At 40.3% G+C, this 22,680-nt stretch overlaps 1 pseudogene; it reads right to left on the bottom strand.

Annotated features, from left to right (window-relative positions):
- Nucleotides 1-20,614: 20,614 nt before the first annotated feature.
- On the bottom strand, nt 20,615-21,209 carry LOC121040793 (60S ribosomal protein L35a-like; annotated as a pseudogene).
- Nucleotides 21,210-22,680: the final 1,471 nt, after the last annotated feature.

The raw sequence follows: 22,680 nt of genomic DNA, 5'->3' as shown, positions 1-22,680 counted from the left end.
TGTTCCTCCTGGTGGCTCTCTGGGTAAGTGCTTTCAGAGACACAGAGACGGAACTCGGTCAACTCGGCAGAATTTGACCCTGGAATTCCCAGTGTCACAAAGCCAGTTTCCTCCTGAAACCTGGCGTCAATTGGTACACAATGCAGCCAACTTTCCTGGAGGCTGCCACAAGCACTGGTGTGAAGGAAGCGTTCTTGAATTGGTCTAGGGTGGGGTAAAGGCTGTCTTTTTCACAGGGGCCCCTAGCTCTGAGGCAGGGTGTGCACTCCATGGCAGTCCATCTAGAATATTCAACTGTTGCCACCCTCTTTATTGTGGCACAAGAGTGGGGCTGTTTTCCTTTTCTTCTGAAGGTAGAAACATGTTGTCAAACATTCTTCCCTGGGCCCCAAAATCTTCATCTTTTCTCCACTGTATGGGCTCTACCACATGGTCTGCCCTTCTCCAGGAAAAACAGGCCTTTCTCCTGTGTCCCTGGACACAAGCTTCTCCTGTCTCCCCTCCCATCCTTCTCCTCCTTTACCAGCGTTGTCCCCTAGTTCACTCGTAACCTGTAGATTTCTACCCTCCCTGATCCAAACCTGTACCTCTACAATCAAACTTAAACTGTGGCTTCTTTCCTGCCATCATTATCGCAATTTAAAAACCATCCTGAAGCTGGACACTGTGTGCAGCTGGGTAAAACAAGTCACATTGTTTTTCTATATCTTAGATTTGAAAACATGCAAGCTCAAGAATCAGGAGTAGAGAGAAAAGCCTTAATAGTTGATAATAGACAAAATGTGTCAAGGGTTTACTGTATGCCAGGCATCAAAAAACAGTTTTAATCATTTTTATTTTATTTATTTATCATTTACTCCTCCATATAGGCCAATGAATTAGGTATTATTCTTATTAGCTGCATTCAACAAATGATTACACTGAGCCTCTGAGAAGTTATATCATACCTCCTACAGAGTCAGGCAGAGTCAGGCAGAGCCAGGATTCAAACCCTTACACTGCACTGCCATTGTGAAATAATTATGCGGTGGCCTTTTACTCTTTCCTGACAGTTTTGTATATGCATGAGGAAACAGCGACTCTGAATTATTACAGATACAAGATAAATCAAGATAAGGCCTTATAATCCCAAGGGGAAAATGAAATTAAAGATCTTCCTTAGGATCAAGGAAAAACTAAGGTTTAGTTAAATAGCAATTAGTGATAGCCAAATTAGCAACCAATATTCTTTATATCTTGTTCTCCATTGTATTTGCCCCCCAAAAGTATTTGAGGCTTATAGCTGATTTATATCATTTTAGTAGAAGTGTGCAATTGGCTGCACTGTATGTATGGGTAAAAATAGCCCGTTATCTAAGCCTGCTACTACTATTAATAAGGAGTTAAGGCTCTCAAGGAAATAGCAAAAATCACATGACTGTTTTACCATCCTGACGTGTCTCAGATCTCTGTATCCATCTAGGATATCATGAGTAAGTTTTTCTTATAGATAACAATGTCACACACAACTCAACCTTTCTAAGTGCTTGCAAGAGCCTAGGCCCAGAAGCCCCAAACCTCACTTCCTCCCAGAAGATGTCCATCTCCCCTAAGCCAGACCTCCTCAGCCTTCATTCACAGCCCTTTTATATAAGCCTGCTAGTAGTTAATAGGAGCTTTCAGGCAGTGACACAGCGGCAATCACATCAGCGTACTCTTCAATACATCTTTTAAAGTAGGCCATAGCTCTTGGAATAGAAATGTCATTAGCAGGATCCCCACAACCACCCTCCCCCAGATTGATTTCACGAAATATGGAGAGAAAATACAGCAAGGATAATATTTTTGTTTCTGCTCATGAATCTCTATTTATAAACACACATACCTTTTAATTTCTAAACAACGAAGTAACGAGAACCCTTTCATTAGAAGGATGAGAGACTGGCATTGATAAAAATGCCTCCATTAATAACATGGATTAATGGCCGGCAGCAATACTTGGGGTCCTCCCTCCCTTGTGTTTACATTTACAGACTTGAAATTAGTAGTATCATTAAGAGGCCTCATTTGCAGGCTGGCAGCAGGTTGCCCCACTAGAAGTATGAGTGATGATTAGTTCATCTGAAGAGGGGGATGTTTATTGCTCACAGTTGGGAAGCTCAACCGTCAAAACAGCATGCGGCTTTTGCAAAAAAAGAAAGGGTGCATTCGTGTTGCTTTTCTCTTCAAAGCCCATCTTCCAAACGGGGGTTATGGAGGAGGAAGTGTATGCTTTTATCCAAATGATCATTGCTGTCAAACAACCTAGTATAAAATAATTTCCACTGTGCACTGAATCATTGAGTCTGTCACTTCCATTTATTTCCCTAGAATCACTGCTCACGGCTTTTCTCTTTCCAAGAAAAGGTTAGTAATGTCTTTATTCTCTCACTCAAATTAATTTAACACATATTTACTGACTATTTACTATGAGCCACATCAGGCCACCAGGATACAAAGGTAAATTAGACATTGTCCTAATCTTTAAAATCTTACACTAGGTAAAAAGCTGAAAGTTCTTCCTTTAAGATCAGAAACACGACCATGATGCTCACTCTCAGCACTTTCATTCAATATATTATTAGAACACCTAGCCACAGCAATCAGACAAGAAAAGAAAGAAAAGACATCCGAATTAGAAAAGAAGAAGAAAAGTTGTCACTATTTGCAGATGACATGATACTATAAACAGGAAACCTTAAAGACTCTACCAAAAACTATCAGAAGTAAAAATGAATTCAGTCAAGTTGCAGAATACAAATTAACGTGCATAAATCTATTGAGTTTCTACATACTAATAATAATCCGCGAGAAAAGTAAATAGGAAAACAATTCCATCTATAATTGCAGCAAAAAGAAAAAAAAAATACCTGGGAATAAATTTAACCAAGAAGGTGAAAGCCCTGTAGACTGAAAAGTATAGACACTAATGAAAGAAAATGGGAAAATGAATCTTGTTAAAATGTCCATACTACCCAAAGAAATCTACAGGTTCAAGACAATCCCTATCAAAATACCAATGGCACTTTTTATAGAACTAGAATAATCCTAAAATTTGTATGGAACCACAAAAGATCCCCAATAGCAAAAGCGATATTGAGAAAGAACAAAGCTGAAGGTATCATGCTCCCTTATTTCAAACCCCAGTACAAAGTATGGTAATCAAAACATATGGTACTGGCACAAAAACGGACACATAGATCAACAGAACAGAAGAGAGAGTCCAGAAATAAACCCACACTTGTACAGTCATTAATCTTCAACAAAGGAGGCAAGAACATACAATGGGGAAAAGACAGTCTCTTCAATAAGTGGTGGTGGGAAAACTGGACAATAACAAGCAAAAGAATGAAATGAGACCATACGCAAAAAATGAATTCAAAATGGACTCAACACTTAAATGTAAGACCAGAAACCATGAAAGCCCTAGAAGAACACATGGGCAGGAAGCTCTTGGATATCATTCTTAGCAATAGTTTTCTGGATCTGTCTTCTCAGGCAAGAGAAATAAAAGCAACTGAACAACTGGTGCACACAACACTAAAAAGTTTTTGCACTGTGAAGGAATCCATCAACAAAATGAAAAAGCAACCTACTGAATGGGAGAAAATATGTGCAAATGATATAACCAATAAGAGGTTAATACCCAACATATATAAAGAACTCACATAATACAATATCAAAAAAAATCTAATTTAAAAATGGACAGAGGACCTGAATAGACATTTTTCCAAAGAAGATATACAGATGACCAACAGATATATGAAAAGATGCTCATCATCATTAATCATGGACATAATGCAAATCAAACCATAATGAAGTATCACCTCACACCTGTCAGAATGACTAGACTAAAAAGGACAAGAAATAACAACTGTCGGCAAGGATGTGGAGAAAAGAGAGCCCTTGTGCACTGTTAGGAGGAGTGAAAAATGGTGTACTCTATATAGTATGTCTGTCTATCTATCTACCTACCTATCTATACAATGGAATATTACTCAGCTATAAAAGGGGATGAGATTTTGCCATTTGAAGCAACGTCGATGGACCTAGAGTATATCATGCTGCGCAAAATAAGATAGTCACAGAGAGACAAACAGCATGATTTCACTTATATGTGGAATCTGAAAAGCAAAACAAATGAATAAAGAGAAACAGACTCACAGATACAGAAAACAATCTGGTGGCTGCCAGAGGGCAGAGGGAAGGGGGTTGGGGGAGAGGGGGAAATAGATGGAGATTAAAAGGTACAAACTTCCAGTTATAAAAGAAATAAGACACAAGGATATAATGTGTGGCACAGGGAAAATAGTTAATATGCAATAACTTTATGTGGTGACAGATGGTAGATATATGTAGCATGGTGATCACTTCGTAATATACATAAATATTGAATCACTGTGTTGTACACCTGAAACTTAATATGTCAACCTTCAATTTAAAACATTCTTTTTAATTTTAAAATCTCACACTGGAGTAAGGGAGAGAGAGATTTAGAGAGGAGTTGCATTAACAAAGCTATCTAAAACATAGAAGGAACGAACAAGCAAGTGATCACCCTACTTGGGTGGGTCAAGCAAGGCTTCAGAAGGGAGATGTCTGAGCCAATCACCGATGTGCACCTGGTATACTTCCAGAAAAGAAATGCATTCCTGCTGCAGCAGCAGCAACCAGCACCAATGCCCAGAGATCTGCTGTAACTAGTTCAGTGCGGTATGTGTGCAGAAAAAATGAGGTGACGGTGGAGTAGTTGGCAAGGACAAAGCAATGGAAGGGCATATTAAAGAGTTAATATTCGATCTTGTAAGCAATGAATGGCCACAAACTGATTTGAGTTTTAGAAGACTCATCATGTTGCCATTAGAGAGTGGACGGGAACAAGGGTGGTAGGGTGATGGTTAGAAGCTTATTGTAAGTGTCCAGGCGAGGGGAGGTGAGGATGTGAACCATGGCAGTAGCAGAGGGGTAAAGAAGAAAGGGCGAATGTTTAAGACTCAGAAACAGAATAAAAAGGAAAGCGTCAGGGATGAGCATCCAGTTTCAAGCTTGGGTTCTTTGAGAAAGGGGATATAGAATCCAGTAGGTTCAGAGAGAAAGGCAATGAGTTCATCCTCTCCGTAACAGCAATAGATAAGGTATAAGAAATATTCTTCTTCACCCCTTAATCTGTTACTGGGTACCATTTATGCTTCCATGTATTTTAAAGCACTAATTCTAAAAACCTTAAAAAATACTTCAAGTATTTCAGAGTGAGAAAGCTTAGTAGCAATAGGTAGAATAATTAACAGAGAGATGAGGTAGGAACATTAGAATTGCATTAATGAGGGGCGTGTGGGTGGCTCAGTTAGTTAAGTGTCCGACTTCAGCTCAAGTCAAGATCTCACTGACCTGAGGCTGAGCTCTCAATGACCTGGGGCTGGGTTCGAGCCCTGTGTCAGGCTCTGTGCTAAAAACTCGGAGTCTGGAGCTTGTTTCAGATTCTGTGTCTCCCTCTCTCTCTCTCTGCCCCTTCCCTGCTCACACTCTGTCTCTCTCCCTTTCAAAAATAAATAAATATTTAAAAATTAAAGAAAAAAAAAAGGAATTGCATTGATGAGATAGGACTGTTTGCCTAGAGCGAACACAGGAGATGCAAAACTCTGATCAGACAAGAATCCTGCTAGAAGCAGAGGTGTGACACAGTTACTCATGCATGGGGACAAATCATCTTAGACATCATAAAGCCAAAGAATTTGATTAGGAATGTTTGGGATCAGTGACTGGGTTAAAATAACAGAAAAGGGAAGCACAAGGACAGAATAATGTCACCTGATAAGGGGGCATGGAGTACTTTGGTTTGGATTGATAAAAATAAGTGAGCGAGTCAGGTGATTCTTTCTGGTTTGGTAATAGCAGTGATTGGGTAAATGAAAAAATAGAAGAGGTTAATACAGAAAGAGAGAGAGAGAGAAACCCACTAAATAAGAAAGGATGACAGAAGAGGCACAGGATAACAGAATTGTCAGAGTAAAATATTGGGGTCATAGATAAGGGCAACTTCCTATATATAAAGGCCAATTTTAAACTTAGCAGTGAATAAGACATTTTAAAGGGCAAATCAGAGTAGAGACAGAAACGATGAGCTGCCTCAGTCCGAATATTACAACAACTCTACCACAGATGAAAGCATTTTATAGCAAAGAGCAGTGAAATCTAGACGCTAAGTGCTGGCCAATGCAATAATGAGCGTTACTGTAAAATGATTATTGCTAAAAGAGAAAAGTAGACTAATTTGGACTTAATTCCCAATATTTGAGGTAAAAATACAAAAAGAAATACAGAGAAAAATGGAAAAAACTTGAATTTAATGAACAGAAAGAATCCTCTGATTTACTGGTGGTAAATAATGGACAAATGGAAACTGCCAAATCTAATTCTAGAGTCAGTCCCTAATGAACCTATTAAAAACCATTGTGGGCAAGTAATACAAGTACAGAGGCCCAGATGACTCTCTCCCATGTCACTTGTTTATGAAGTCAAACTGTAATAGACACAATTCTGTGGGATGAGAATTTTCAAAAGAGTTTAACTCTGCAAGCTAATTGCATGTAATATTCATGTGTGAGTTTGTTTTAAATATATATTTGCATACACACACGAATACCTCAGTCTATGCATATATGTATGAGACTATATGAAGACTCACAGCCCCAGAAAAAAACATCTGAAAAATTCAACTCTGTCAATTCAGTTTCAGCAGCTGTGTAGCATGAAAAGCGAAGAGCTGTATCCCCAAAGGGACAAGCTTGGGCTTCAAAGGCCAAAAAGAAAACAAGAATTCATGGCACAATGGATTCCTAAAGCAGTATAGATAGGTAAGTGACAGCTTACTTGGGAGAATGGGTATCCCACCTGGTGAGACCGGGAGGGGGACTTGGAGCTCACCTCAACAGGTGTTCATTTTGCACTTACTCTGTGCAAGGCTGTCTGCCAAGTGCATCGGGTTCATAGAGAGTCAGATGAACTCACATTCGTTGGTCCCCTGTACCAGTCTCCTCCCTTCCCCTATATTATCACCACTTATATTTGACGATGTGTTCAACAGATACTCTAGCTAGCAAATATAATCCATGAAGCTACAAATTCAATACAATTTAATCTAGGACCAAAATGGGAAATTACTTTGATTTAAATATTGGTATTTCCAGGCTTTGGTCCCACACTGCTGTTTTATAGTTTAGGCATACGAATTCTTTCCCAATCAAGCCCATAAATGCCTCAATCTTTGGCAACCCTAAGCACAAGGTCAAAACAGCCCTTCAATGTGTAATTAAAGGAAAATCTCTATTACTTGGGAATTTAAAATAATATAATAATAATAATAATAATAATAGTGATAGTCATAATAACAGGCTCCTGGTATTGACTGTCAACTAAAACAACCTTGAGGGGCTTTTAATCTCATGCTATTATTTCAAGTATAAAGCAATAGGGATTATTCTTACCAAGAGACAATAACAAGCTACAAGTTTGGGGTGGTGGCTTTTAATCACTAATGAAATGGCAAAAACTTAACATTTTCCTAATGTTAATCTGCCAGGAAAATGACTAGAAAACAATGTCCGAGGCAGCTTTAAAAGCAGAATGTTTGTCCTAGACAAGAGCAGGGAAGGAACAAGATCATTAGACAACAACAGTCAGGGCTGCCTGTTAATGAGGCGTATGTAAAAATTTTCCTAGCTGATTGGCTGACATTTTTCTTGCCGATGATGCTAATATTCACCTTGCAAAGTGAAGTCATTTTACAACATCAGAACAGAGAATTAACTCTGAAACATCCAAGATTTTTCATACTACCGAACAATCTATCGTTTATTTATTTCTTTTGTTTTACATTTATTTATTTTTGAGAGACAGAGAGAGACAGAGCACAAGTGGGGGAGGGGCAGAGATAGAAGGAGACACAGAATCCGAAGCAGGCTCCAGGCTCTGAGCTGTCAGCACAGAGCCCGACGTGGGGCTCAAACTCACAAACTGTGAGATCATGACCTGAGCCAAAGTCGGACGCTTAACCGACTGAGTCACCCAGGCGCCCCTGAACAATGTACTGTTTAAATGGAAACATACTGACCTATTATGTGCCAAACTTGATAGAACAAGAGTCCCAAAACCCTCTAACTGGTCCTTTGGGCTGCCTGAGAGGTATTACAGGGTAGAAGTTGTATCAGTTTCTGGTCCTCCAGTGCCTGATCAAAACCCTAATGTCAAATGTGAACAGACAAGCCCAATGAGTCTTTTAAAATTTTAACTGGTTGGTTGTTCAGTTACTTTTTTCTAACTAGCTAAAATACATATTTTTTAATCTTTTTAAAATTCGAATGAGTTGCCAGGTAAAATATAGGACGGCCATTTAAATTTCAATATCAGACAGCAATAAATATTTTTTTCAGTATATCTCAACACTGCATGGGATATACTTCCATTTAAAAAAGTATTTGCTGCTCTTCTGAAATTCAAGTTTAACTGAGCATCCGGTATTTTATTTGTAAAATCTGTTACAGATGAGCTTGCAATGATATAAGGGAAATCATCAGGGTAGGAGGCAAAAAGGAACCAAAACCAAAGATCTGAATGATTGACATATAGTAGATGTTTCCCATGTTTTTGTTCCTTCCTCCTTTCCTCTTTCCTATCTATTTTTGCTCCTCTGCTAGGTGTTAAAGGAATACCAAGAGGTTTATTTTCCTGTCCTCAGTGAGCATCAACCAAAAGCAAAGTCATATAAGAAAATATGGCATATGCTTGTGCCAAAGAGGAAACTAGGAGCAACTTCCTACAGAAATAGAGAGCAAATCTAGTTACATGCGTGTTCTTTTTTAAAAATGTTATTTATTTTGAAAGAGAAACAAAGAAAAAGAGAGCACAAGCAGGGGAGGGGCAGAGAGAGAGAATCCCAAGCAAGCTCTGTGCTGTCAGTGGAGAGCCCAGTGTGGGGCTTGATCCCATGCACCATGAGATCATGACTTCAGCTGAAATCAAGAGCCAGACATTTGGGGCACCTGGGTGGCTCAGTAAGTTAAGTGTCCAACTTCGGCTCAGGTCATGATCTCATAGTTTGTGGGTTCTAGTCCCACATCGGGCTCTGTGCTGACAAGTCAGAGCCTGGAGCCTGCTTCAGATTCTGTGTCTCCCTCTCTCTCTGCCCCTCCCTTGCTCACACTGTCTTTCTCTCTCTCTCTCTCTGTCTCTCTCTCTCTCTCTCTCTCTCTGTCTCTCTCTCTCTCTCAAAAATAAATAAACATTAAAAAATTAAAAAAAAAAAAAAAGAGCCAGACATTTAACAGACTGAGCCACCCAGGTACCCCAGGACCAAAATCTTCTATAATCTACATAGATTATTTTTTCCAAAGTAAGATCAGCAATGATTTCTCTAATGTTGTGCCTATGCTATGCCACTCCGAACATGGAGTTTAACTTCAAATGCTTTGATATTAGTCCACTTATTGTGAAGAGGCATATTTTAAACATTCTTTTCCTAACAATGAAAATACATGCACACTACAGGAAAACGAAACTTTAAATACATCTCACGCCCATTAGAATGGCTACTATATATTTGAAAAAAGAAGAAGAAGAACAAAGATAGCAACTGTTGTTTAGGATGCAGAGAAACTGGGATCCCTTTTGCACTGTTAATGGGAATGTACAATGATGCAGCAAGGATGGAAGACAATATGGCAGTTCCTCAAAAAAATTAAAAATAGAATTACCACATGATCCAGCAATTCCATTCTGGGCATATGTCCAAAATAATTGAAAACAGGATCTTCAAGAGATATCCCTACACTCATGTTCACAGCAGCATTGTTCACAATAGCCAAAAGATGGAAGCAACCTGTGTCCCCCAATAGATGAATGGATAAGCAAAATGCGGTACCTACATATAATGGAATATTACTTGGCCATGAAGTAAAGGAAATTCTGAGCTGTATTACAACATGGATGAACCCTGAGGATGTTATATTAAGCGAAATAAGCCAGTCACAAAAACCCAAATACCGGGCGATTCCACTTATATGAGGTACTGAGAGTAGTTAAATTATAGAGACAGAAAAGAGACTAGAGTCCATGGCGTGGACTAGAGGGGGAAGGTGGGGATGGACAGTTATTGTTTAATGGATGTAGAATTTCAGTTTTGCAAGATGAAAAGAATTCTGGAGAGGGTTGCACAACAATGTGAATGTACTTAATACTACTAAACTGTATACTTGAAAAAGGTTCAGACAGCAAAATGTACATTTTGTATATTTTACCACAATCAAAAACAAATCCATGATAAAAATGTTTAAGGATAAATACAGGAATATTTCATGATATATTCTTGCTTGCATTAATTTTTAGGTTCCACTTCTCTTTTTAAAATCTCTTTTGAAAAGGATATAGCCTTTAAAAAGGATAAGTTCTGTCTCCCCAACATAACTCTAATTTCCACAGGATCATGGGCTGGATCCCATGATTTTGGGTACACAGGAGACTTATAATCATCTTCGGTAGTTAACTGAAATGAAATTAACATAATAATGTTTGGATAATCTTCTTTTGAGCCTCAAACATTAATACTCTCTACATGAGCTGAGCATGATCAGCAGGCAAAGGAGAAACTCTATCCTGCAGGAACATCTATTCTAAAAGACAGAAAAGCCTGAACAAAAGGAACTCTATTTAATTCTCTTAATGAAGTACCCAGAGGACTACCGGCACTTCATAAACCCCCCACCTCCAAGGCCTTCAAGGGCTGAATGATTCAGTATCCAGATACTCTACACCTTTGCTCCTACTCCCCCCACCCCATACAAATCATCTGCTCTTGTTAAGCTGGACTATTCATTGTTCAAATTTGCAACACTGCTTCTGAACCTTTATTCACACTATTTATTTCTCCTGCTTAGTATTCTTTTACCGCAGTCCAACAATGCCAACATCTCAGTCCCTGTAGGAAGAGATTCTTCATGAATAGCCTTTGGCGACTGCCATCTTTGCTGTTGGTGCTACCATCTGTAATTCTCACTTGCTGGGATTTTTTAAAAGTCTATTATGCATGTATTATCCTTTCTCAATGAGATCTAGTCACCAGTTCAAAACTGTATATCTGCTTGTCTCCTTGACTTTTCCTCTTGAACATCTCAAAGTTACCCCAATATCAAAATGCCCCAAACTGAACTCAAGACTATCCCACAATCAGAGCCTTTTCCAGTCTTGATGAATGGCCCCTACTACACAAGCCAGAAATCTATGACTCATCTTCATTGCCTTCTCTCCTCCCATCCTCCACATGCACCTATCTCAGAATTCTGTTAATGTTATCCCTTAAATATCTCTGCATTCACTAGCTTCTTGCTGCCTCTACCACTGACCTAGACTAGCACATATGTAATGGGTTTGATTGTTATTTAGGAATGATAAGGCCAACAGATCAGAAGACAATGACATTGAAAAGGCAGTTTATTCTACTCACAATTCCTAAGGGAGGAAGTGCGTGTCACAGCGGTGGGGGGGGGGGGGGTGCATCCCCGGATTCACAGGGGTCTGTGAGGAGGCAGAGAGGCAGGGAAGAACTGTGGACAAGAATCTTTATTGAGGTCTTCATGGGAAGGAATGGGCAAGGCTGGGTAAACCAGTTTAGGATTGGCTGGTTTGAATAATTTCAGTGGGCTCTGGGAATAGGGGCTGTCCCTAGTTGTCTGCTATCTGGCCCTGGTTTGAGCAGGTGAATAGTGGCCCAGCCTGTGAAAGCCCAATAAAGGAGATGGTTGGTGATGAGGACTTAGTCAGCTATTCCAGAAGAGGAAATGACTGGCCTCCAGCCAAGGCCTCAAAACAGAGTCAAGACAGTATTTAAATAACTGTATGACAAGCATCTCACCTGGGCTGGGTTTTTTTTTTTTTTTCTTTCTTTCTTTTTTTTTTTAAACCATTCTTTTTTTTTTTTTAATGTTTATTCATTTTTTGAGAAAGAGATACAGCATGAGTGGGGGAGGGGCAAAGAGAGAGAGACACAGAATCAGAAGCAGGCTTCAGGCTCTGAGCTGTCAGCACAGAGCCCGGTGCGGGGCTCAAACCCAAAAATCATGAGATCATGATGTGAGCTGAAGTCGGACGCTCAACCCACTAGGCCAGCCAGGTGCCCCATCACCTGGGCTGTTTATTTCAGTAGCTTCATAATGGTCTCTGTCAGTCACGATCTTCTACCTGTAACTCCTTCTCTCTCTCTCCTAGAAGCCTTCAGTTTTCCTATTTCCTTAGAATAAAGACAGAATTTGCTAATATAGCTTCTGAACCCCTGAATACTCTGGTCCCTGTTTATTTCTCAGGTTCAGTTGCAGTTTGCTTCCTGTAACTATATATTCATTCTTGTCTACTTGTATATACAATCTCTCATTTGTTCCACAAAAAGGTACTTCCTGCTGAGAATATATCAGTTGCAAGAATTCTGATGGACATCTTAAATTAAAACCATTTACAGGATTTATCTTTATTTGGCAAATTATGTAATGTTATTTAACTTTGATTAATCAGATGGTGCTATCCATTATACGTATTTATCTGCACCATTAATATAAACCCTGAAGTTAAAAGGGCTGAATTTATTTCCACATAAAGAGTAGCTTTCAGATAGACATCTTAAATCTGGTTGTTGAGTCTTCCAATGAAAATGTTCTATTCAGACAATCCTTGTTTCAGAGAACTTTATGAGCTAACATAGCCACAAATTTTGCTTTAGAATGTGCCCGACAATTCCATCAGACTCATAAACATCCTCAAGATCTAATGGTAACATGTTAAAAACTCATTTAGAAAATCATTTCAAGATGAAATTTTTCCTACCGCATTTAGATTGCAGAAATAGGATATGAGAATGTGTTTTAATTTCTCTTTCAATGATGCATTATCATCATTTTAAATAAAAAATGTTTTTGAGGTAGGAAGTAAGTTTATTTGATCCTCGGATTTGTCATAATTTCCCTGACTTGAAATTTTTTTTAAGTTTATTTCTTTTGAGAGAGAGAGTGTGTGTGTGTAAGCAAGCAGGGGAGGGGCAGAGAGAGAGGCGGAATCCCAAGCAGGCTCCACACTGTCAAGTGCTGAACCAAATGCAGGGCTCAAACTCCCCAACTGTGAGACCTGAGCAGAAATCAAGAGTTGGATGCTTAACTGACTGAGGTACCCAGGCACCACCCCCAACTTGAAACTGTTTCTTCGTTTTGTAGGTGGCGCATCAGACATAAGTGATTTGACCTCCCTCCTCTCTCTCCTAACATGAACCTGTGTTCAGCTATTTCCCTAGAACTTACTGAGCACTTTCTATATGGCAGACACTACAGCAGGCCCTAAGGAGCAAACGGTAGACAGGACAGAAGATAGTCCTGTCACTGGGAAGCTCACAGTCCGAAGAAGTAACCAGCCATTAGGCAGTCATAACCCAGCATGTGACCTACCCTGTGGGAGATGAGTGTGGGGTGCTACAAAAGCATGTAGGAAAAGGAATAACTTGAACCCACGGATCGCAGAACGCTTTCTGGAGGAAGCGGCATCTAAACTATAGCATAAAACAATCAGCCAGAGGGACATTCCAGTGAAATTTCAATTTAAATAGAAAGAGCGCTGACTGAAAGTCTAACTATACGCATTCTGGCTATACCCAATTCCTTCACTAACCTCTGTCATCCTGAGGAAGTCACCTCAACTTCCAAGGCCTCACCCCAAATCTATAAACTAGGGGATGGCACTTGATAAACTCCTTCCAGGTCAGGATTTTCGGTATCGGTGTCTGAGCCTTCCTAGTCTGGGTCTCCATTATCTCTTGTCTCTTGCCCGCCTAACTCCCCTCAACGCCAATCCATCCTGCACACTGTCACCAGATTTAGCTTCCTAAAGCACTGCTTTATGCCAGTTCTCTGCCTCCCGGGTATTATCCCTCAAGATAACATCTCATCTCACCTCCGTTACCAGTCCCACCTTATCTCCCCAGGATGAGCCCTCCACCCTGAGCAGGTTACAATGCATACCCGATGCTGGGATCCCTCTTAGCTGCTCCTCCCTGCTAAAGAGCCCTCGGCCTCCTCTCTGCTCTGATCATTTCTTCTATGGCCCAGGAAGCTCGTATGGCCCAGGAAGCTCACTTTCTAGCCTTCTCTGTGAAACCTCCCCAGGTCACTCCAGCCTTCCCTGTCTCCTCTCTCTCTGAACATTTACCACGCCACTTATCTGAAATCCCCTTTTAATTACCCAACACTGCAATCTGTGTTATTTTTATTTACCTAATGATACTGTGAAATTTTTTAGCTCTTAAATCCTTTTATTTAACTCCCCTCCTTACCTCCTTCCGTGGTAGTATTAAGCCCATACTACGTACTGAATTGAATAAAAAAAAAAAAGAGAGAGACGTAGATTTTTACCTACTTCCCAAAAGGCACGTGTGCTAGTCCTAGAATAAGAAAGAAAACATTCCTACCTCTTCGGTCTACCTCTCTCATTCCTTTCCAAGGACCAGACATCGTTCAGCTAGCAGACACAGCCCAGTGGAAAAAGCACTGGACTGGAAGCCCAGAATTCCAAGCTCAGTTTGTGGCTCAGCTGGTCTCCCGCTGGCTAACTCTAACCTCATTTTTCAGTCTCTCTGTGCCACAGTTTTCTCACCTACAAAATGGAGGAGATTGGTCCAGATAGTATTTAAAGTCCCTTTTCAGTCTCAGATTTGTGGGGACACACAGATAAGCAGAGGGGTACCTGGTTACACGGGGAGGCACTCCTCAATGTAAGGGAGTCTGAGACAAGAGAGGAGATGAATTAGATTACAGATTCAATAAAAAAAAAAAGCGCGTAAAACCGTTGTGCGGGTGAGGCAACAGCCTATCGTCTGAACACTTCATCTCTAGGGAGACAGCTCACAACACCAGTCAACCATCAAGCAATTCAAACTTTCATTCTTTCTTAGAGCCTTACAAACACAGATCTGGGGTCTTGAGGTGGCTGGACACTTTTCAAGCCCTTGGAACGGATCTATCAAATGATGAAACTGTATTATAAGACTTAGGGAACCATCACCCGACTGTATTTGCAGAGTGCAAAGGTTTTATTTTGTTTTGGTTGTTGTTCTTGTTTGCTCGTGTTTTAATGCTTCGTGAGAATGGATTTCAAACTTTCTATCTTGGAATCATTGATCTGGATGCAACATTAGCCTGGAGCAGGAAAGGGACGCAATAAAAACGAACCCAACATTTCAGGGACATCTCAGGAACACCCGGACATGCCTCATGGATGCCTAAGACATCAGTGATACTCCCACAAGAGTTACCTGCATGGAGGTAACAGGCAAAGAAATTCAGGGCACATTTTCTCAAAAGTACTTATTTCTGTTACAAAAATTATATAGATATATTTGTTTATTATTTTCAGATAGGTAGCACCCAGCATGTAACCAAATACATTCCTTCCTTCCCCCTCTTCCTTCCTTTTCTTCCTCTATTTTTGTTTAGCACTCTTTTTATTAATGAGGAAAGGGAAATGTGACCTCTCTCTTGGAGAGGTCTCTCCTTTTAGACTTACTGGCTTTTTAATTCCTCTCTCTGGCTTATTTAACATCTCTGAGCCTTGATTTATTCAGCAATTAATAATGTAGGCAAGGTATCTTAGCAGGATAGGTTCTTTTATTGATTTATTTATTCATACTGACCTCATTCCAAAAGCAATTTAAAGAGAATACTTGGCAAATAGTAGGTGCTGAATAAATGTTAGTTTTCTTCTCTTTTCTCTATTTAAATTACCCCTGGTTTTCTTGAGAGGGAAGGATTAACTGAAAATCAAGAGGAGTTTAGGAATAGAGGCTATGGACGTAAAATATTAGTAAGTGATAATGACCAATCTTTTTAAAAAAGCTTCCATCTGAAGAATGACACTCTTTCACAAGACACAGGACATCTAGAAGTGAAACAGGAGGCTATCCAAGGAAAGCAGGGACAAAGGCAAGCGTCTGTCTACAATAAAAGAAGTTATAGGTGGGAGGATGTTTTTGTGACTAGAGCAGGTGTTCCTCTGAGAGCTCAGCAGCCCAAAGCCAAAATACAGGGTTTTATTATAATTACATTTGAAATTTATACAGCCTTTGTACACTGAAAACACCAACCAACTCTTCATCATGTCGGCTTCACAGCCGTCCTGAAAGATTTTACCAGCTGGGCTTTTCCAGAAGTGACTATGATGCACTGGAAATCAAGTGACTATGAAGCTGAAGTTGGTATGCTGGGTAAAGCATACCAACTTCACCTGTTTGGACTCGGTTTCTCTATCTATAATATGGGCTAGCTGAAATCCCCTTCCAGTTCTAAAATCCCACAATTCTATCTTCCCAGCCATGGAAAGTGGGTAACTTCACCAAACCTCCCATAGTACCCAGCTGAGCAAGGTGTGGTATCCTCCCCGCTTTGTTCTCTGAATTTTATGTCTCCTTATAAAGTTTTTCACATTAAACAAGCAAAGTGTTAAAAGGCTGAGCATTCTTTCTCCAATCCCTAATCATTTGCAATTTTAGGTTCGCTCTATCATTACAGATACATACATTCATAATCGTAAAACTTTATCAAAAACCTACCTAGCATGCCAGTTCACATCATTAACAATTCTGACTTTGCCACAATTAGTATTCCTTTTCCTCATCACGTCATCATGAATTAAAGTCATAATCTATAAATAGAGGGTGTACAATTTCAAATAAAAACTCAATTGCACTTAAAGTCTTCTGTAAAAAGAGCCAGTAAATTCAGGAGAGAAGGACTGGGTCAAGACTGTGAAAAGGGCTGTCGGTGCAGACACAAATTCATTCTCCCATTTTTGGACACCTTCCTGTACCTACTTTAGTCATGAAAGTTATATCTTACATTAGCCATGCCAGGGAATTTCTCCTTCAAAAGTGATTTGATGCCTTCCCCAAATTGCATACGATTTGCCTTAAATCAGTAAGATTTACCCACTGTGATAAGTTAGCAGTCCTCCCCGGCAGGTAAATTGAGGTCAAATAAACAGAAACGTGGGGTGCCTGGGTAGCTCAGTTGTTTAAGTGTCCAACCTTGACCTCAACTCAGGTCATGATCTCATGGTTCACAGGATCAAGCCCCACGTTGGGCCTTTTGCACTGACAGCACGGAGCCTGCTTTGGATTCTCTCTCTCCCTCACCCTCTGCCCCTTCCCTGCTTGCTTGCTCTCTCTCTCTCTCTCAAAATAAATAAATAAACTTAAAATAAAAAAGAAATGTCACTTAGAATGAGATCACAGCAGAAAATCACCTCTTAGTACCCCCTGAGTTCAGTTGTGATTTTTAATCAGCCCAAACAATAAACAAAAAATGCTTATACATACAGATAAACATAACATAGTACACATGTAGTATCGTATCTTTTAAAATAAACTTAGGGGCGCCTGGGTGGCTCGGTCGGTTAAGCGTCCGACTTCAGCTCAGGTCATGATCTCACGGTCCGTGAGATCGAGCCCCGCGTCGGGCTCTGTGCTGACAGCTCAGAGCCTGGAGCCTGTTTCAGATTCTGTGTCTCCCTCTCTCTCTGCCCCTCCCCTGTTCATGCTCTGTCTCTCTCTGTCTCAGAAATAAATAAACGTTAAAAAAAATTTTTTTTAATAAAATAAACTTAGATTTTTTTCAAATCAGTATAAATTTATATAAATTTTATGAATGTATATTTTGATAAATAAAATGTATCTTCCAAATACCAATTAAATAGAGATATCAGCTCTAATGATTTTGAAACGTTTACTTGCTACATTATTAATGGGAAATCTGGGCCAATTCCCATGTATTTCAACTAATGCCAAAAGATATAAAATGATTCCATTTATAATTCAAAGCCTGGAGTCACTGCAAGTGAAACAGTTTTACTGTTAAATATTGCAAATCATTAGTGCTATCAGCATATATGTCTTTGGAGAATAGCCTCATATCCTAACACAGACGAACCTCCATTTATTAGAAGCATAAGAGTAAGTAAAACATGCTACACTAGCAGAACGCATCTTAGCCCTCCAAGGATACTACCCTCCTTGTTAAAGTTTCCCTTGATAAGTATGAAAAGTAACAGACAACTAAGACGCTATTAGCTTAGAGTTCATGTCTCAAGGATCAAACGTGGGGGGCTTTTTCTTCTTATTTGGAGAAATCTCAAAGTAACCATGAAAGAGTTCTTTATATGAATACCAGGAAAGGAGATTTTAAATTTTTTTATGTTTTCTTCATTTATTTTTGAGAGAGAGAGAGAGAGAGAGAGACAGTGCAAGCAGGGGAGGGACAGAGAGAGAGGGAGACACAGAATCTGAAGACAGGCTCCAGGCTCTGAGCTAGCTGTCAGCACAGAACCTGACACGGGGCTCGAACTCACGAACTGTGAGATCACGACCTGAGCCAAAGTTGGAGGCTTAACCGACTGAGCCACCCAGGCGCCCCTGGAAAAGAAGATTTTAAATCTTACAGGTTGCTGTGGAGCTCGTGTACATTGAAGATACTCAAATACTTCAGTAAATATCCCCAGATCTTTCTGATGGAGGCAAGTTGTGATTTGTTCCGTTTTGTTTTGTTTTTTCCTTAACACTTTATCATTACCTGTCAGCAGCCAGTGATGCATTTGATATTTGGCTTCATTCCTAGACCACACATAGAAGCCGTCCCCAAAATGAATTATCGAGTAACTGGCAGTGCGAACTGTTTGAGCTTCAATTTTGAAATTTATCTTTTTTTTCCCTTTTTTCCTCCTTACATAATCAAGAGCTCAAGTATCTGGGGAAGCCATTTTAACAACTCTGCTCTTAAGTAATAATTAAAGCTGCTGCCACACAGAGGTTTTATGTCTTTATAAATGTCAGTCCAATTTTAACAAATCCGAGTTTCTTTCAGCAGCTCTAACACCACATCTTGGAAGAAATAAACTTCTGAAACGTCTTTTTGCCATCCAGACATTTATAAATCACGGGCCAAAGTTAAGACCGAAGTGCGTACCTTTCCCTGATACCTGAGCCTACAGTGACCGGCGGGCATTCTAGCAGTAGAACTCTGCCCGAATCACTGACGCTGATGGCAGACAAGATGCTGAAAAGACGGAAGTATCTGCAGTTTGATTACCTTAATTCTGTAAGAATATAATTTGAGAATTCATGAATATGATTGGTTCCTGTCATTAGAGGGTTTAAGTTTATTTATTTTGAGAGAGAGAGAGAGGGTGCGAGTGTGCGTCAGTAGGGCAGGGGCAGAGAGGGAGAGAAGAATCCAGAGCAGGCTCCTCACCGCCAGCATGGAGCCTGACGTGGGGTTCAAACTCATGGACCGTGAGATCATGACCTGAGTGGAAACCAAGAGTCGGACACCTAACCGACCGAGCAACCCAGGTGATCCTAGAGTGGTTTTTTTGTTGTTGTTGTTTTTTAATATACTTACAAATGTATCTCTTTTTTTCTAAATAGACACTAAAAATAAGTTATTTGGGGGGTTCACAAAATCACTAAAATATGTCTTGCTCTGCTAGGAATAATAATAATGGGTCTTTTGGGGTTGACAGGCATGGGGGACAAATAAGGTGAGACAGAATCCAGGAAACAGAGATTTCTTGAGCACCTGCTGTAGGTCAGATGCTGTACCTTGGGAATATAAATATAAATAAGACACAAGTTGCACCCTTCATGTGCCATCTTGTGAGGGAACAGATAAGCAGCTCGTATTGAAATGAAAAAGTGTCACAAGATAAACAGCACAGAAGAGAGACACTCATTCTGGACAGGTGGGGCAAGGGGTGGCCAGGAAAGACCTCCTAGGGAGGAAAGGAAGTGCATGACACAACAAGCAAAACCATAATGGTCAGAAGAAAGCAGAGAAGTTCAGGGTGACTGGTCATAACATGTGGAGATGAGAATGATGGGAAATGGGTTTGGAAACAAGCCAGTTCATGGGGGGGGGGGGGGAGCCTTGAATGACTCAGCAGGGAGCCTTGATCCTGGGAGCACTGGGAACCACTGATAAATTTGAAACAGACAAATTCAGATTAACATTTTATACTGGTTATTCTCGGAGTGATGTGAAGGAGGGCTTTGGGGGAACCAGCATTTAGGAAGCAGCTATGCCCCACCAGGTTCTTTACTTTTAGTATCACTGAATCCTCACAAGAATCCTAGACATCATTACCTCCATTTCACAGCTGAGGACGGGAGACCAAGAGAAGTTAAATGCTTTGGCAAGATCACGCAGGAGGTAAGTGGTAAGACTGGAATTAAAATGCTGCCCGATACGCAATCCCCAGTTTCCCCAACAACATCAACATGTTGCACAAAATACAAAAGGAAACAGGGACAATCTAGGTGCAGCCTAAGCATAAATACATGGGTACTGTTACAAGTTAAAACAGAAGTTATAGTGTTGATGCGAGAGGGGAATCTATGAAATGAGCCGCGGGACAGGAACATTACTATCCATACTACCCAATAAGGCAGATAACGGACAAACTCCCAAATGCTTTCACTATGGACTTCGTTTCCCATGATCCTCCCTCCCTCCCTCCCTTCCTTCCTTCCTTTCAAATCTACACCTTTATTTATTTACTTTTCAGTTAGTTTAAACCCCTGAGGGATACAGCATCACACGGATTCTGCGGCCAATGGCTTTAGCAGGAAGGTTGCTTTGGAATTTGTTTGGCATGAACCATGCCACTGTTTCCATGAGCACAAGTTACTTTTTCCCAGAGTACTCTGGTTTTGTTTGGTTTGCCACCAGGAGTCACTGTGTTGTTCTTTGCTTTGTACATATGAGCACATCTTTTGCCCAGATAGAATTCAGTTTCATCTCGAGCATAAACTCCTTCAATTTTAAAAAGAGCTGTGTGCTCCCTCTGGCTCCAGAGACCCTGCTTACAGCCAGCAAAAATGGCTCCGGACCACACCTTCCCAGACATCTTTGTCATTTTAGGAGTCCTGTTCCTAGTAGGCCCCACTTATTTGGACCCAAAGTTCAGCAGCAGCAGCTCCCCTCCCCCATGGCACTTTATTCTGAGAAATTACTTATTCTTAAAACACAGTGTCAACCTTTGTCGACATCATCCCTATTTGAAGTGATGTCTCTGTCTATTCTTCCTCTCCCATCTGCTTTTTTTTTTGGGGGGGGGAGGGGGTGTTGAGGGCAGAAGGGGGATCTGGGGAGAAACTACATTGGCAACAAATATCCCAAACTATGTTACTACATCATTAAGGCTGAGTCGGAGACATTAGGTTTTACCAGCTCCTACTGCACACGTAAGATGCGTTATTAGCTGGTCAGGTGTCACAAGTCACTTTCAAGTCATCTCTAGCTTCTGGAAATGAAACTGCTCTCTAAGCAAACTGATTTAAAAACACATCCTTAAGAGTGTTAGTTACATCTGGAATCAGGCAGGGAGCAAACACACATCTCTGCATTGTTTGTTCTGTGCCTGTGTTGACACTTCGGGGATTCAATATCCCCACTTTATAGGTGAGAAAACTAAGGGTCATGAAGAGAAATGAGAACTGCACTCCCATGGCGTTTGTGAATGTCAGACTTGGGGTCTTTGAATCCAAGTCTGTTGACTCATATCATTTACTACTTTAACTTCATGCTTCAGAAAGAAAAATTAATAATATGTTTTCAAAGGTCAATGCACTTAGAGAAACCAGCAGGAAATTAGAGGAAGAAGCAATCACTGTAACATACTTCTAAAAGAATATTCTAGATTATATTCCAAAACCAGAAGAAAGGAAGCCTGTTGTTCTCATTTTCCCAATACTAACTATAAATACATAAATAACACAGTGTGGGGAAGACATGGGCAGAACTATCTAGAATCTGCTACAGAGTGGGTACTGGGGAACACTAGCTCCATAAAACCCTCCTTTGTTGTTCCAATAGTCTGAGAAACACTAAATATTTTATTCTCTTCATGCAGATTCTTGATGTACTCTGGCACAAAAGGGTAGGTTTTGCAATGTAAAGGAGGCTGTTTAACTTTATTTAACTCAGAGTATCTCAAAATAATGAAAGTGAAACAACACCATGTTTGAATCTCAGTGATTAGAGGTATCAGCAAGTTTTAAAACATTGCTAGATTCAACTCCATCAGAATACTTAAGCCACAGGCCACAAACAAAGCTTAAGCCAAAAGCCACAAACAAAGGTTTCATATGATTTCCATTTAATATCATTTTCCACCTAAAAATAACAATGCCTGCTTACTATGCGCTAGGTGTTCTGCTAGGCCAGTGGTCACAAGGCAGCTGAAACCAGCATGTCAATCACAAGGAACCTGTCTGGTAAGTAGCAGCTTCAAGTGTGGCATTCAGAAGTACTAGGGAGCTAGGCCTAGTCTCCAAGAGAGAGAGAAAGTGCCATGATTGATTTGCAGGATCTGTCACAGACGCGGGAACTGAAGACTGAAGGCACACGTACCTCACATTTTTCATACATGAACTAGGCACTGAAGATACATAAATGAATGAAATGTGGTTCCTGATTTCAAGGGGCTCATCTGGGGGTGGGAGGAGGGCGAGGCTCATATAATTTCAACATCGTGAGACAAGAGCAAAAATAGGAGGCCCTAACAGAAAGAGGAGACAAACAGTGATCAGAGGAG

The sequence above is a fragment of the Herpailurus yagouaroundi genome, unplaced genomic scaffold (assembly GCF_014898765.1).
Source record: "Herpailurus yagouaroundi ecotype Mexico unplaced genomic scaffold, PumYag 182, whole genome shotgun sequence".
NCBI classification, from domain to species: domain Eukaryota; kingdom Metazoa; phylum Chordata; class Mammalia; order Carnivora; family Felidae; genus Herpailurus; species Herpailurus yagouaroundi.
This window is presented reverse-complemented; position numbering and strand designations above follow the sequence as displayed.